Raw genomic sequence first — 12,466 nt, 5'->3', positions numbered from 1 at the left:
TTTAATTCAGCCCTGCCTCCTAACAATGAAGAGAAAGAGAAACCTAAGCCATCCCTGGAAAGGTAGTACGAGTCTGCCCGCAAAGTGGCTAAGCAAGCCCCCTCGACTTCCACGCAGGACGTGCTCCGAAACATGCAATTACACAGAATGCGAGAAAGTGATTGACATGTGTTCTAAGTCATGTCACAAAATGCACATTTGTTCCTTATCATTCAGCTGCTATATCACTAGTATTTTATATGTGCTCTTTTATTTTATTCTTTTACTTCATTTTACTTTCAATCAATATATACTAATAGTCACTATTTCATCACCCCCCATTTTCACCCCCTAAACTAAACATGATCTCAGTTCTACTCCTGGCTCTTTGCTCTGACTCATAGTGAAATCCTCACTCCTTCTTTTACCCAGGAGGACGGCAATCACAATGAACCTTGTCAACTGTCACTCACCACTCAGCCAGATAACTCAGTTCAGTGGGAGTAACAAAGGCGATAGCCAGAGGAGCATATTAAATAATTCACTACACCGCCTCTGTTCTATCCACATCAGGTGGTCAATGAAGTCTCTCATTCTGGAAATGCATATCCTTTAGTTCTAAATGAATCGACCTTAAATTATTTGTTGGATGATTTTGTATCTTCTTGGTAGAACTCTGATTATTTAGACTTTAGACTTCATGGATTGACTTAATTTTCCCATGTTTCTGCCTTTTTCTCTATAACTACATTCTGCAAGTCTCTCTAATTTATCTCTTCTAAATCTTATGTCCAATATTTAGGAACTCTTACATTTTGTTTTCTAAGCCATATTTTATGTTCTCTAAATGATCTCTCCCCCTTTTCTTCTAATGTGATAGCCCAGGAGTCAGCTTCCTTCTCTTGAAACCGAGTTGCTGGTAGAATATGACCGCTTAGTCAGAGAGCACATTTCAGAGCTATTTCTGCGTCTTGCTCTTGAAAAACAAATAGAAGCAGGATCTGTTCTTCCAGACCAATAGGTTAAGAAGGATGTATGCTTCCTTTACCATTTCTTTTTGTCATTTGTGAGTCGAAATGACAGAATTGTAAGGACCAAAGGGATTGAGGATTCCCAACATTGAGGAACTCTGGAAAAATGAATAACTAACATCCTCCCATTAATACTAGGGAGCTTCAAAATGGTCCTGAAAAAGTAGAATGGAAAGCTAGTAGAATTTCCCCAAGAAAGAACTTTTGAAGCCTCAGTGTAGAGGGTCACTACAGAGAACAACAACAATTTGATTTTCTACAAAACCAGTTTCGATGAAGTCAGCCATGACCTAGGGCGATGAGCTGTGTGCCAGCATAGAGCTAAGCTCCACAGAGTTTCCAAAGATGGGTTCTTGGGCAGTAGACTGTGCTACTTTCCTACCTATTGACCTATGGGTAGATGTGAAACTCCAACCTTTCAGTTAGCAGCCCAGTGTGCTAACTGCCTTCCTCACTTAGAGATTCTTGGACTTTATATGGATGAGAAATAGATATCTTATAATGGCAAGCCTTTGGGATACCAGGGTGTTTCTACCTTGACAGGTAAACAGTATTATGAAAGGTGTGCATCAGGGTTGTATCCTCTTATCATACTTACTCAATCTGTATGCTGAGCAAATCATCAGAGAAATTGGACGATAGGAAGAAGATCCATGCATCAGAAAGGGAGGAAGGCTTATGGACAACCTGAGAGATGCAGATGACACAACTTGACTTGCTGTGATATGCGATATGTAGATGACACAACTTTGATTGCTGAAAGCGAGGTGTTGAAGGTTACACACTTGTTGATGAAGATCAAGGACTGAAGCCTTCAATATGGATCACAACTCGATGAAAAGAAAACACAAATCCCCATAACTGGATTAACAGGAAAAATCATGGTAAATAGAGAAAAGATTGACCTGGCGAGGGTTTTGTCTTGCCTGGCTTCACAATCAATGGAAGCAGCAGACGGGGGATCAAACGAGACATTGAAATGGGTCAACCTGCTGCCCACGCGTCAAAGAGCAAGGATGCCACTTTGAGGACTAAGGTGTGCCTGACCCAAGCCACGGCATTTTCAATGGCCACATCAACGTGGTATTGAGTAAAGAAGACTGGAGAAGAATCAATGCTTTTGAATTTTGGTGCTGGAGAGGCATATTGCAAGTGCCATGGTGTGTCAAAAGAACAAAGAGATCTGTCTCGGAAGAGGTACCATGGGAGTGATCTTGGAAGCGAGAATGTAAGACCTGGCCTCATTTACTTAGGACGCGTTATCAGAAGAGGGCAGGCCCTGGAAAAGGAGAAGGGCAGCGACGAGATGATTCACACAGTGGCTGCGACAGTGGGCTCCCACATAACAATCGTGAAGTTGGCGCAGGCCTGGGACAGGTTTCGTTCCGCTGTACATAGAGTTGCTATGAGTCGGCACCAACTGGGCAGCACTTCACACCCTTCGTTAATGCAACTATCATTCTTTTAAAAGCACTTTTGTTTTGTTGATAGAATATCTTCTATATCTGAGGATATTAGTGTTCTTTTAAACTCCATTTTTGTTCTTCTACGACAGTCTTGTTTACCTTCAGCTTGCCCTTTGGGCGTTTACTCTGGTTTCTCTCTTTTGTTTAGAGGCTTGTCTCAAATACTTTTGCTAGCCACTCATATCTGCTTGGCCCAAATATCCTGTTGGCAATATGTGCGCGTTTATGGGGATGCATGTAGTATGAGTTGTGGAGGAGACTGATTTGCTTTGAGTGGTTCACTGGGAAATCCTTTATGACACTATTTTAAGGCTTTTCTCGTGCATTTGTTTTATTGCCCCGGAAAAGGGCATTATAACCCACTGCCAGCATTCTGGGAACAGGAATGTTATGTCTCTCACATGTGCTGTCAGAACTTTCACTTGATTTCATGGCTTTCATCACGGATCCCTCTGTCCTCTACTGTGCCTGCCTCCCCCCGGCCCATGTGTAGTACAGAAACCCCCAGTTTACTCTGCAGAAGCAACTGCTCTTTTGCCAGAGAGAAAGAGGAGTGTCTGTTCATTTGCAGAAAATGAATGAGGAGCCAGTAGGCCTAACATTTCCTTGAAAATGGTTATTTTAGATCCTCCTGCCCCACGCCCCCATCCCTTGTATCCCCCCCTCCCTCCAATTCTCCCAGAGGCCGCTGGCCCACTAAATCTCAAGTCTTTAGTCTGTGTTACCAGGTTACTGCTCCGTTTTTGCTTCTGCTGGCTTGGAATTCAGCTTTCTCGGATTTGCCAAGTAATCCGCCGCTCATCCAGCAGCTTTCCAGCTTCTAAAATTGTGTTGCTATTGTCGCCTTTCCAAAATACTTCATCCATGGGATTTTATACCTTTTTAAGAACCTCCACCAGTTCCTGGGGTTTTAGAAGATAGTCCACGGCTATAAGTGCACCCAACCTGTCATCCTTATCTAAGAAATTAAGAATATTCAAATTAAAACCTATTCAAATTCATAATTTACAAAATAGCAGAACAGCCAGTATCCTTGTCTCCCCCCTTTCCCTTCTGAATTATGCAATAGCCATTGGAGTTTTCACCGTCTAAGGAACAGACCTTGATTACAATTGCTTCAGCAAGAGAGCATTGAAGAATTAAACTGATTCACTAAGGGACTCATTAAAAAATATTTTTTTCTGCCACCATTGTTTCTGTACCTATAAATTCGTCTGGCAGAGTCCACTGTGGCATTCATGCCTTGCTGGCCCAGGTACTGGCACCTCTTTGATGGGGCTTCATCTTACCCCTTCAGGCAATAGTGGTCCATCTTTTCTTTTAAAGTTGCGTCTCTCTACATCAGAGTCACATGCCTAACCATTGTTCTCAGAGAGTGACTTAGGTCGATGCGAATGAGCATTCATTTCGACCTACATGCTATGAGAGCACTGAGACTCATAGTACAATCTCTTAGGTAACCACTAGGCTACCAATTCACGTTTTTGGGACTCTAACATTAAATGCTTCCTAGAATCCTCTGGAGTCTTTTTCTGACAAAAATCACTGTAAGGAATGAAAGCTGTGGCAGTTACACACTCTCCTGTTAACTTGAGAAGGGGTGGAGTCCAGCCTGTCAATCAGGTCACAGCTTGATGAACTCATTTGGAGCTTTGAAGGGGATAAATAACTCCCTGGAGGCCAGACCCACACTCTGCTTCATCTTCCTGCTGACAAGCCACATGGAGTTACACAGATGCAGCCAGAAGCCTGGAACTGGAGGATCCAGGTAGAGACCCACTCCAGCACTGAGATGTTTTCACCACCATTGGATTCCAAGACTTTCCACCCACTGGCCTGTGATCTTCCTGCATTCAGCATCATTTCATGTATTGCATGAGTCTAAAGCAAAATGTATGGACTAGTATTGACATATGGGCTAATATCAGACTTATGGACTTGATCTGGACTGGGCTGGGATGTTTTATTAATATGCAATTACTCTTTATATACAGCTCTTTCTTATACATGTATGAGTGTTTCTGGATTTGTTCCTCTAGTCAACCCAGATTAACATAGAAGCTTAGAAATTACATGGGAATGTCCAGCCTTTGAAATATGGGAAAGGAGGTAATTATGGGAAATATGGGAAAAGAGAAATATGGGAAAAGAGAAGCATTTTTATTCACTATTGCTTTTCTGGAAGGGATGGTCAGGCTTATAGGCTTCAGTTTATGCGGAGCTTTGCAGAGGCCTCCAATGGTTGTCGTTTGAATGACCCACCTCAGTTCTAGCAGCTCCTCTGATAACTGTCAGCATTTTCGTGTGGTTCCTGCACACTTACGAATCTCTGAAAGGTGGCGACAAACCCTGAGACATAGAAGTCATATTATTTGACCTCTATTCTTCCAACAAGGAGCTCCGATGGTGCTGTTGGTTGGGCATTGGGCATTAGGCTCTAAGTCAGCGTTCAAACCCACCAACAGCTCCACAGGAGAAAGAGACTCTCTCCTCCAGTAAAGACTTCAGTCTTGGAAATTCTTTATAAAATCACCGAGTTGTACTTTATTGGATGGCACTGGGTATCCCTCCTGCAGGAGATTCTGATTGGCACCAAACGTTGGTGGCTTGAGCAACAAGAAGTGCCTTGGAAGAAAGACCTGGAGATCTATAGAGACCATCTACTTCTAAGAGGTCATAGTCATTGAAAAGCCTATGAAACAGAGTTCTACCCCCAAAGACGTGGGGTCGGAATCAACCCCATGGCAATGGATTTCATTTATTTTGATTGTTGTTTCTTCCCCTAGCACATTAGACAGTCTTGTAGGCACTTACTTTCTAGTATTAATTTAAAAAAATTTAAATTACACAGGGACAAAATCTTGACTGCTAGGTCGTACAGTAGTTACTCATTAGGTTGCTTACTGCAAGGTCAGCACTTACTACAAGGTCACTCAGCTGGAGAAAAACAAGGCTTTCTAATCCCGTAGAGAGACACAGTCTTGGAACCCCCGGGGCAGATCTGTGCTGTTCTATAGGGTCACTATGAGTCAGCGTTGACTCGATGACAGGGAGATGGATCGAATGTACCCATTAACAATGATCATGGGTATGGCACAGAACGTTGGTTCTGTTCTGTTTAAGACGCCATGAATTGGTGCTAGTTCCATGGCGTATCTACTACGACCAAAATATTGAAAGGACAATCATCTTTAAGTCACACGTGGTTTCCTTGGGGCTGCAATGTCTGCCCAGACCCGTTAGCTTCCAGATGGAAACTCCTCTTGGCGATGTTCTTAAGGATTGCGAGATAGGCTTCCCGGGTTCGCACAGAAATGTTGAAAGCCCCAAAGTCAGATGTAAACTGTGTGGGACTGACTTTATTCTGGAAGGATCCATGCAATGCAGTTCAGGGAAGGCTAACTTTTAAATATAAATGAATAAATAAAACATCTCATATTATTTTATTCAGAGATAATTAAAGTTGTACTTAGTAGGTGTTAATGGACGGCTCAGTCAGTGGGTCTCTGTTTAACTCCTACATTCATTACTGTCCCTGCTGTGACTCTAGAGAACAATTAGAAATGACTTGCTGATTTCCCCCAAACAACCTTGAGAGTTGGGTTTCCCTATTTGTAACGGACATACGCTCTTTTACATTGCTGTTAGATGCCATTGAGTGGGATCTCACTCACAGCGCCCCATGTGCAATAGAGGACCCACTGCCAGGTCCTGCCCCCTCCTCACAGTATTTCTGAGGTGCAGCCCATTGTTACGGCCACTGTGCCAATTCATCTCTTCAAGGGTTTTCCTTTTTTTCTCTGCCTTTTACACTAGAAATGCTAAAATTTTCTTAGAGACGCAACTATTGTTTTAAATTCTGTTTGTTTTTTGTCATTGGAAATATAGACTAAAGCCTTCTGGAAGATGAAAATTTATCATTCCAAGACCATCGCCTTGTCACAACAAGGTTAAGTTGAAATATGTATAAATTTACTATGTATTGGAAGATATATTTAAGTTAAATTTATCAATCAAACCTTTTAACATTTCCATTTCAAAACAAATTAAAATATACCAAATATTTGATATATCATATTGCCTAATGGGACCTATTTATTGATCCAAGTACATTCTCTCTCCTAATTATTAATTTGGTATGAGATAAGGCCAGGACACTTGCTGTCTGGAATTTATAACACATTTTCCCAGAGAAATAGAATTCATTTGGTTTATGTGGTACCTATCCTCACAAACTCCAAGAAATACTTAGATGGAGCTTATATTATTAACTGTGAATAAAATAAAAATTTAAAAAGAATATAGATCAGAAATATATCGAAAGGAACAGAGTTAAAGGGGGAAAGATGGGTATAAATAAAGAGAAATTAATATTGGATTCTAATTTTTGTTTTGGGAAAAAACCAAACCAAACAGAAAATATATGTGAATCTGCTGAAGCTTTTAAATCTCTGTAACGTCATACTGAACGGATGTAAACTTTGCCAACCTGACCTGTGAGTCTGCTGCAAGGGAAAGCCTTATGAGAGTACTCATTCTTCTCTCAGTTTCCGATGCGGCCGGCTCCCTGTAGGGTCCCGGGCCAGGGAGGAAGGAGTGCACTTGTGAAACGTATTCTCTCGAAGGCAAGCATTTTTGAGGTGCTGCCTCCGTCAGTCGTTGGACCTTTGCCGGTGCTGTTGTCCGCTCAGCGCTGAGAGCCAGGGCTTCCTGCCTCCGATGCTGCCAACTTCGTTCACAGTATCGCCTTCCATGGATTTCCCCCCAGTTCAATGCGTCAGGGAGTCTTGCTATTTTTGTCTGTAGCGCTGTTACATCCCTCCTAAAACCGACTTCCTTTGGGGCTGGCCCCTGCATGTCATGGCAGAACGAGGCTCTACCAGAGGGAGGTTCAGCAGCCACCTTTCCAGAAATAGATCGCCAGGCCTTTCTTCCAAGGAACTGCCTTTCGTTTGACTCAGGGACTCCTCCTTATATATTGTTAGGTCTGGTGCCATCCTCAACACGGTTGTTTTGTCTGCGGCTGTGATGACCGTCACAGTCCCCTTCTCCAGCATGCGTCCATGGTCCCCAAAGAGGCGGCCTTTCCTTGCTTCTTAGGAGCGTTCTGCCTGCGCTTCCTCCAACACGGACTTGTCCTTTCTTCTTCTTCCATTTTCAGTGTCCAGATACCATATTCGTATGAGGTAATTGAAGATACCGTGTCTGGGGTCAGGTAAGCCTTCCTTCCTTCTATTTCCCAAGGCACCTAAACACTCCTTGGCTGCTAGGTCAAGAGGTGGTCCAGCCCAACCAGATCTTATCCTGGAACTGTGGTTTTCTCTGCAGTCTATCAATTTCCACCTGGACTGACTGTTTCAGTGCCACCTCTGGGACCCTTGGGACTCTCCATCGTTTATTACAATTTGGAGAAATCTCCAGGCCGTAGATGCAAACTTACCCCATGCGGAATACAGGTTCAAACTTTCTCTCTGTGTCGCTGACTCACACAAATGGAGGAAGGGATCTGCGCACGCATCTGTTTAAATACTGTCTAAGGTTGATCTCTGTAGATCTTGGGAAATACCGCGAGGGGGCAGTGTTGACTAATTTCACATTTAGACCAATGCTCGATGGAATACAGGCCCCAAACCTTCGAATGAACTGCAAGGTAAGATGTGGAGCCTAAAGGAGATAAGGCAATAACTTCAACTACCATGTCTTAAATGCCTTTAAAGTACTAAGGAATTTTCATATTTCATTTCATCCTCATGGATCCCTGACATCAGTTTTGGATTTTCCAATGAGACTTTAGATAACATGGTTTCAAACAAGATTCCATGGTTCTTATCCACAAGTTCTATTTATTTTTCCATGGTAAATGTCAATGACACAGAAACTGTACGTGCTGCCTCGGTGTTGCATAAATCAATTTCATTTTTCCATAGGTTGCCATGGGACACCTATTCGGTTGACATTGAGCCTTAGGGGATCAACAGAAAGGTATCAAGTTGCTGTCTACTCCTCCCAGACTTTTCCTCCCTCTCCTGTTCCCCTAAGGAGTCACAGCCTCCCCTTCCTCTCCTGCGTGGTCATGTAAGAAGTGTGTCGAGTTTCATTGTTGCTACATTGAACCCTGAGTGACCCATCTCCTCCCCACTACCCCTCTGCAAGGGATGTCCAGTTGTCTACAGATGGGCATTGGGTCCCCATCACGCACTCCCCCTCATTCACAGTGATGTGATTCTCACCACCACCCCGCCTTTGTTGTTTGAGACCTGGTCTCCTCTGCCCTTCACGGTCACCTGTGTTGGTGTGCTGCTTCCGTGTGGGCTTTGTTGCTTCTGGGCTAGATGGCCGCTTGTTTGCTTTCAAGCCTTTAAGTCCCCAGATGCTATATCTCTCAGTAGCCGGGCACCATCAGCCTTCTTCACCACACTTGCTTATGCACACTTTCGTCTTCAGCGATTATGTGAGGAAGGTGATCACACAATGATTGTTTTTGTTCCTTGGTGTCTGCTACATGGTCCATTCAACACCTTGGATTTGCTTAAGCTGTGTGCTTCTTCTCTGTGGGCTTTGTTGCTTCTGAGCTAGATGGCCACTTGTTTGCCTTTAAGCCTTTAAGAAAGACCCCAGACACTATATCTTTTTGATAGCTGGGCACCATCAGCTTTCTTCACCACATTTGCTTACACACACGTCTGTCTTCAGTGATCATGTCGGGAAGGTGGGTATCATGCAATGACCGTTTAGCAGGGCGAGGTGCTATTGTATTGGGGGATTATGCATGAGGAGGCCCAATGTCCATCTGCTACCCTACTACTAAACCTATAAATATATGCACATAAGTCTATTGCCCCAAATCATAAAACCTTCCTCTAGTTCCTGAACGCTTCCTCCCCTCCCAATTATCATGACCCCAATTCTACCTTGTGGACCTGGTTATACCAGAGGATGTACAGTGGTGCAGTAGGGATCTGGAAACACAGGGAGTCTAGGATAGACAAACCCCTCAACACCCGCGGTAGGAGTGGCGACACCAGGATGGAAGTGGGTGTAGAAAGGGAGAACCGATCTTGGAGATCCATGTGTAACCTCCTCTCTGGGAGATGGGCAATGGGGAGGTGGGTGAGGGGAAACGCCGGGGAGTGTAAGATAAGATATAATAATTATTTATAAACTATCAAGGGCCCAGGGGGAAGGGGGAGCAGGGAGGGAGGGGGAGGGGGAAAAAGGGAAACCGAGCTGATTCCAGGAACCCAAGTGGAAGGTGAATTATGAGAATGACAAATGCAACGAATGTATAAGGGTGCTTTGCTCAATTGATGTATGTACGGATTGTGATAAGAGCTTTATGAGCCCCAATAAAAAGATTTATTAATTAAAAAAAGAAAAAGAAAAAGTGTGTCGATTACTAAGTCCCTATCTCAGGCTGTGTTCTTCAGCCAATAGAAAAACCTGAAGGGGCTATGCTGGTAGAAAAGTATATGTGAACTCTTTGTCACTGGAATGTTTATAATTTAGGAACTTGAGCATATGCAAAAAAGGCTCTTACACTAATCAGAATTTCCAAGGGTTGTTCTCCAGCAGCTACATGTGGAGTGAGTTAATTATGAACCAGTGCCCCAAAAGTTTAGCACACCAAGAAGATATCAGAAATATCTCAAATGAATATTAATGTTTTGAAATGTCTATGTAATTGAAATCAATTTAAATGTAAAAATAATTTGAAGAATGCTAATGCAATGGCAGAGTCCCACAGATAAATATGTCAAAACACATTAGGATTTCTCAGGGGCTATGGCAGAAACTTGCATTGCGGAGGTACTGTGGGGAAGTCGATTTGACTTTTCTTTTCCATCTCTAAGTCAACTTTGTTCATTTTCAGATTTGCAGTTTTAGTCAGACATGGTTGCATTTCTTTTTCAGAAATGATACCTCCATTTTATTCTGGGAGTCCTTTGGTGGTTCAAATGGTCAGTGCCTTCGACTGCTAATCACATTGCTGGTGTTTCAAATCTACGAGCAGTTTTTTTGGGAGAAAGACTGGGCTTTCCACTCCAGTAAACAATGACCGTCTCAGAAACCCACAAAGAGATGGGGGTGGAAGGTGGTCACTATGAGTCAGAGTAGCGAGTTTGGGTTCCCCCGTCTTACAAGATAGTTTTTACTCATTGTTCAGAATATTTAGCACAAAAGTTTATTGGCTTTGGTTTTATTTTTGTCCAAATTGTAGCACTTTGGATAAAAACTGCACCGTTAATCTGATAACAATTATGTTATTCTATCTATTACTATTCAAGAATTACATTATTCTCATGCTCTAAATAGGCTAGATATTTCAACTATTGCTAGTGGTCTTATAAAAGATCATGACAGTATATAAGCCGAGGAATCTGCCTGGTAGGTTTTAGGAGAAGTCAAGAAAATTGATAGGTGTTTTATGTTTTGGTATGGTAATAGCATGTTAGATTTTAATATCAAACTTTCTAATGTAAAATAGACACGACACTATTTTTAGACAAAGTGTTTCTGCTTTGTGGGAGAGAACGGATTTCTTTATAATACTTCCAGCCTCTAGTTTACGTACTCAGTACCTTCCTCTGTGCCTGACACATAGTGAGCATCACAAATGCTTCTATGAATGAAAGATTTTATATGCAGACATACCTTTGGTTATTATTATTATTTTTTGGTTTTCTGATCGGTAGTTTATAACGTTTGTAATGTATAGCTTTTGCAGGAAAAGGAATATTCCAATAACCTCCAAGTACCGTCCATAGAACATCAGTTTTATCAGAAGTCGGAAGTGTTATTAAAAAGCAAACAAGCAAAAACAATGATAAGTCTAAAGGAAAAACAATGAAATAGTTAAGACCTACCCAGCAATACCATTGAAGAAAATCCCAATGGTCAATATTACAGCCACGAATACGCAATTCTATTGGTAGTGCATGAGAGCTTCATGACTTGGAATGGACTTACTGGCATCAGACAGCAATGTCAGAAAACACCAAGTTCAACACACGTAAACTTTGGATTTCTTTTTTATAGGAAGATTTTGTTTGGCTCTGGTAAGCTTATCTATGATGCAACATCCCTGAATAGCATGTCCTTCACACAAACTTACTTCATTGACAGAAGCAGAGCTCAGCGTGGCCTGAGGTCAAAATAGAACTGGTCTGCTCGTGCAATGGCTCTTGTCAGAGGTGACTGATTTCAGGTTCCTGGATAATACAAGGGATTTGTGCTCGGCTACTCACTGCAAAACCAGTGCCTTGCACTTACCCAGAAGCACAGTAAAAAAAGACCATGTGAAATTCTGTAAGAATAGAGCAGAGGTTGTACACTGGTGTAGATAGGAGCTGGAGGCACAGGGAATCCAGGGTGGATGATACCTCCAGGACCAGGGGTGTGAGTGGCGATACTGGGAGGGTAGAGGTAGAGTGGGTTGGAAAGAGCGAACCAATTATAAGGATCTACATGTGACCTCCTCCCTGGGGGATGGACAACAGAAAAAGGGGTGAAGGGAGACATCGGAGAGGGCAAGATATGACAAAATAATAATTTATAAATTATCAAGGGCTCATGAGGGAGGGGGGAGCGGGGAGGGAGGGGAAAAAAGAGGACCTGATGCCAGGGGCTTAAGTGGAGAGCAAATGCTTTGAAAATGATGAGGGCAATGAATGTACAGTTGTGCTTTACACAATTGATGTATGTATGGATTGTGATAAGAGTTGTATGAGCCCCTAATAAAATGTTAAAACAAACAAACAATCCAACCACCGAGAAGTCTATGCACAGTGGTCCGTTCTGTCGGATCAGGGCCACCAGGGGGAGAAGCACCTCCATGACAAGAGGTTGGCACTGACTTCAGGGTTGCCCAGCAACATGCTGTGTCTGCTGGCAGTCACCATGGCGCACAGTTCCTGAGTCTCGTGCTCGACTGAACTAAGAACTGCCTGGCCCCTAGGATTGGGTGAGGATTGATTGGTCTGCTCTGGATAA

The sequence above is a fragment of the Tenrec ecaudatus genome, chromosome 2, assembly GCF_050624435.1.
Source record: "Tenrec ecaudatus isolate mTenEca1 chromosome 2, mTenEca1.hap1, whole genome shotgun sequence".
Lineage (NCBI taxonomy): Eukaryota > Metazoa > Chordata > Mammalia > Afrosoricida > Tenrecidae > Tenrec > Tenrec ecaudatus.
This window is presented reverse-complemented; position numbering follows the sequence as displayed.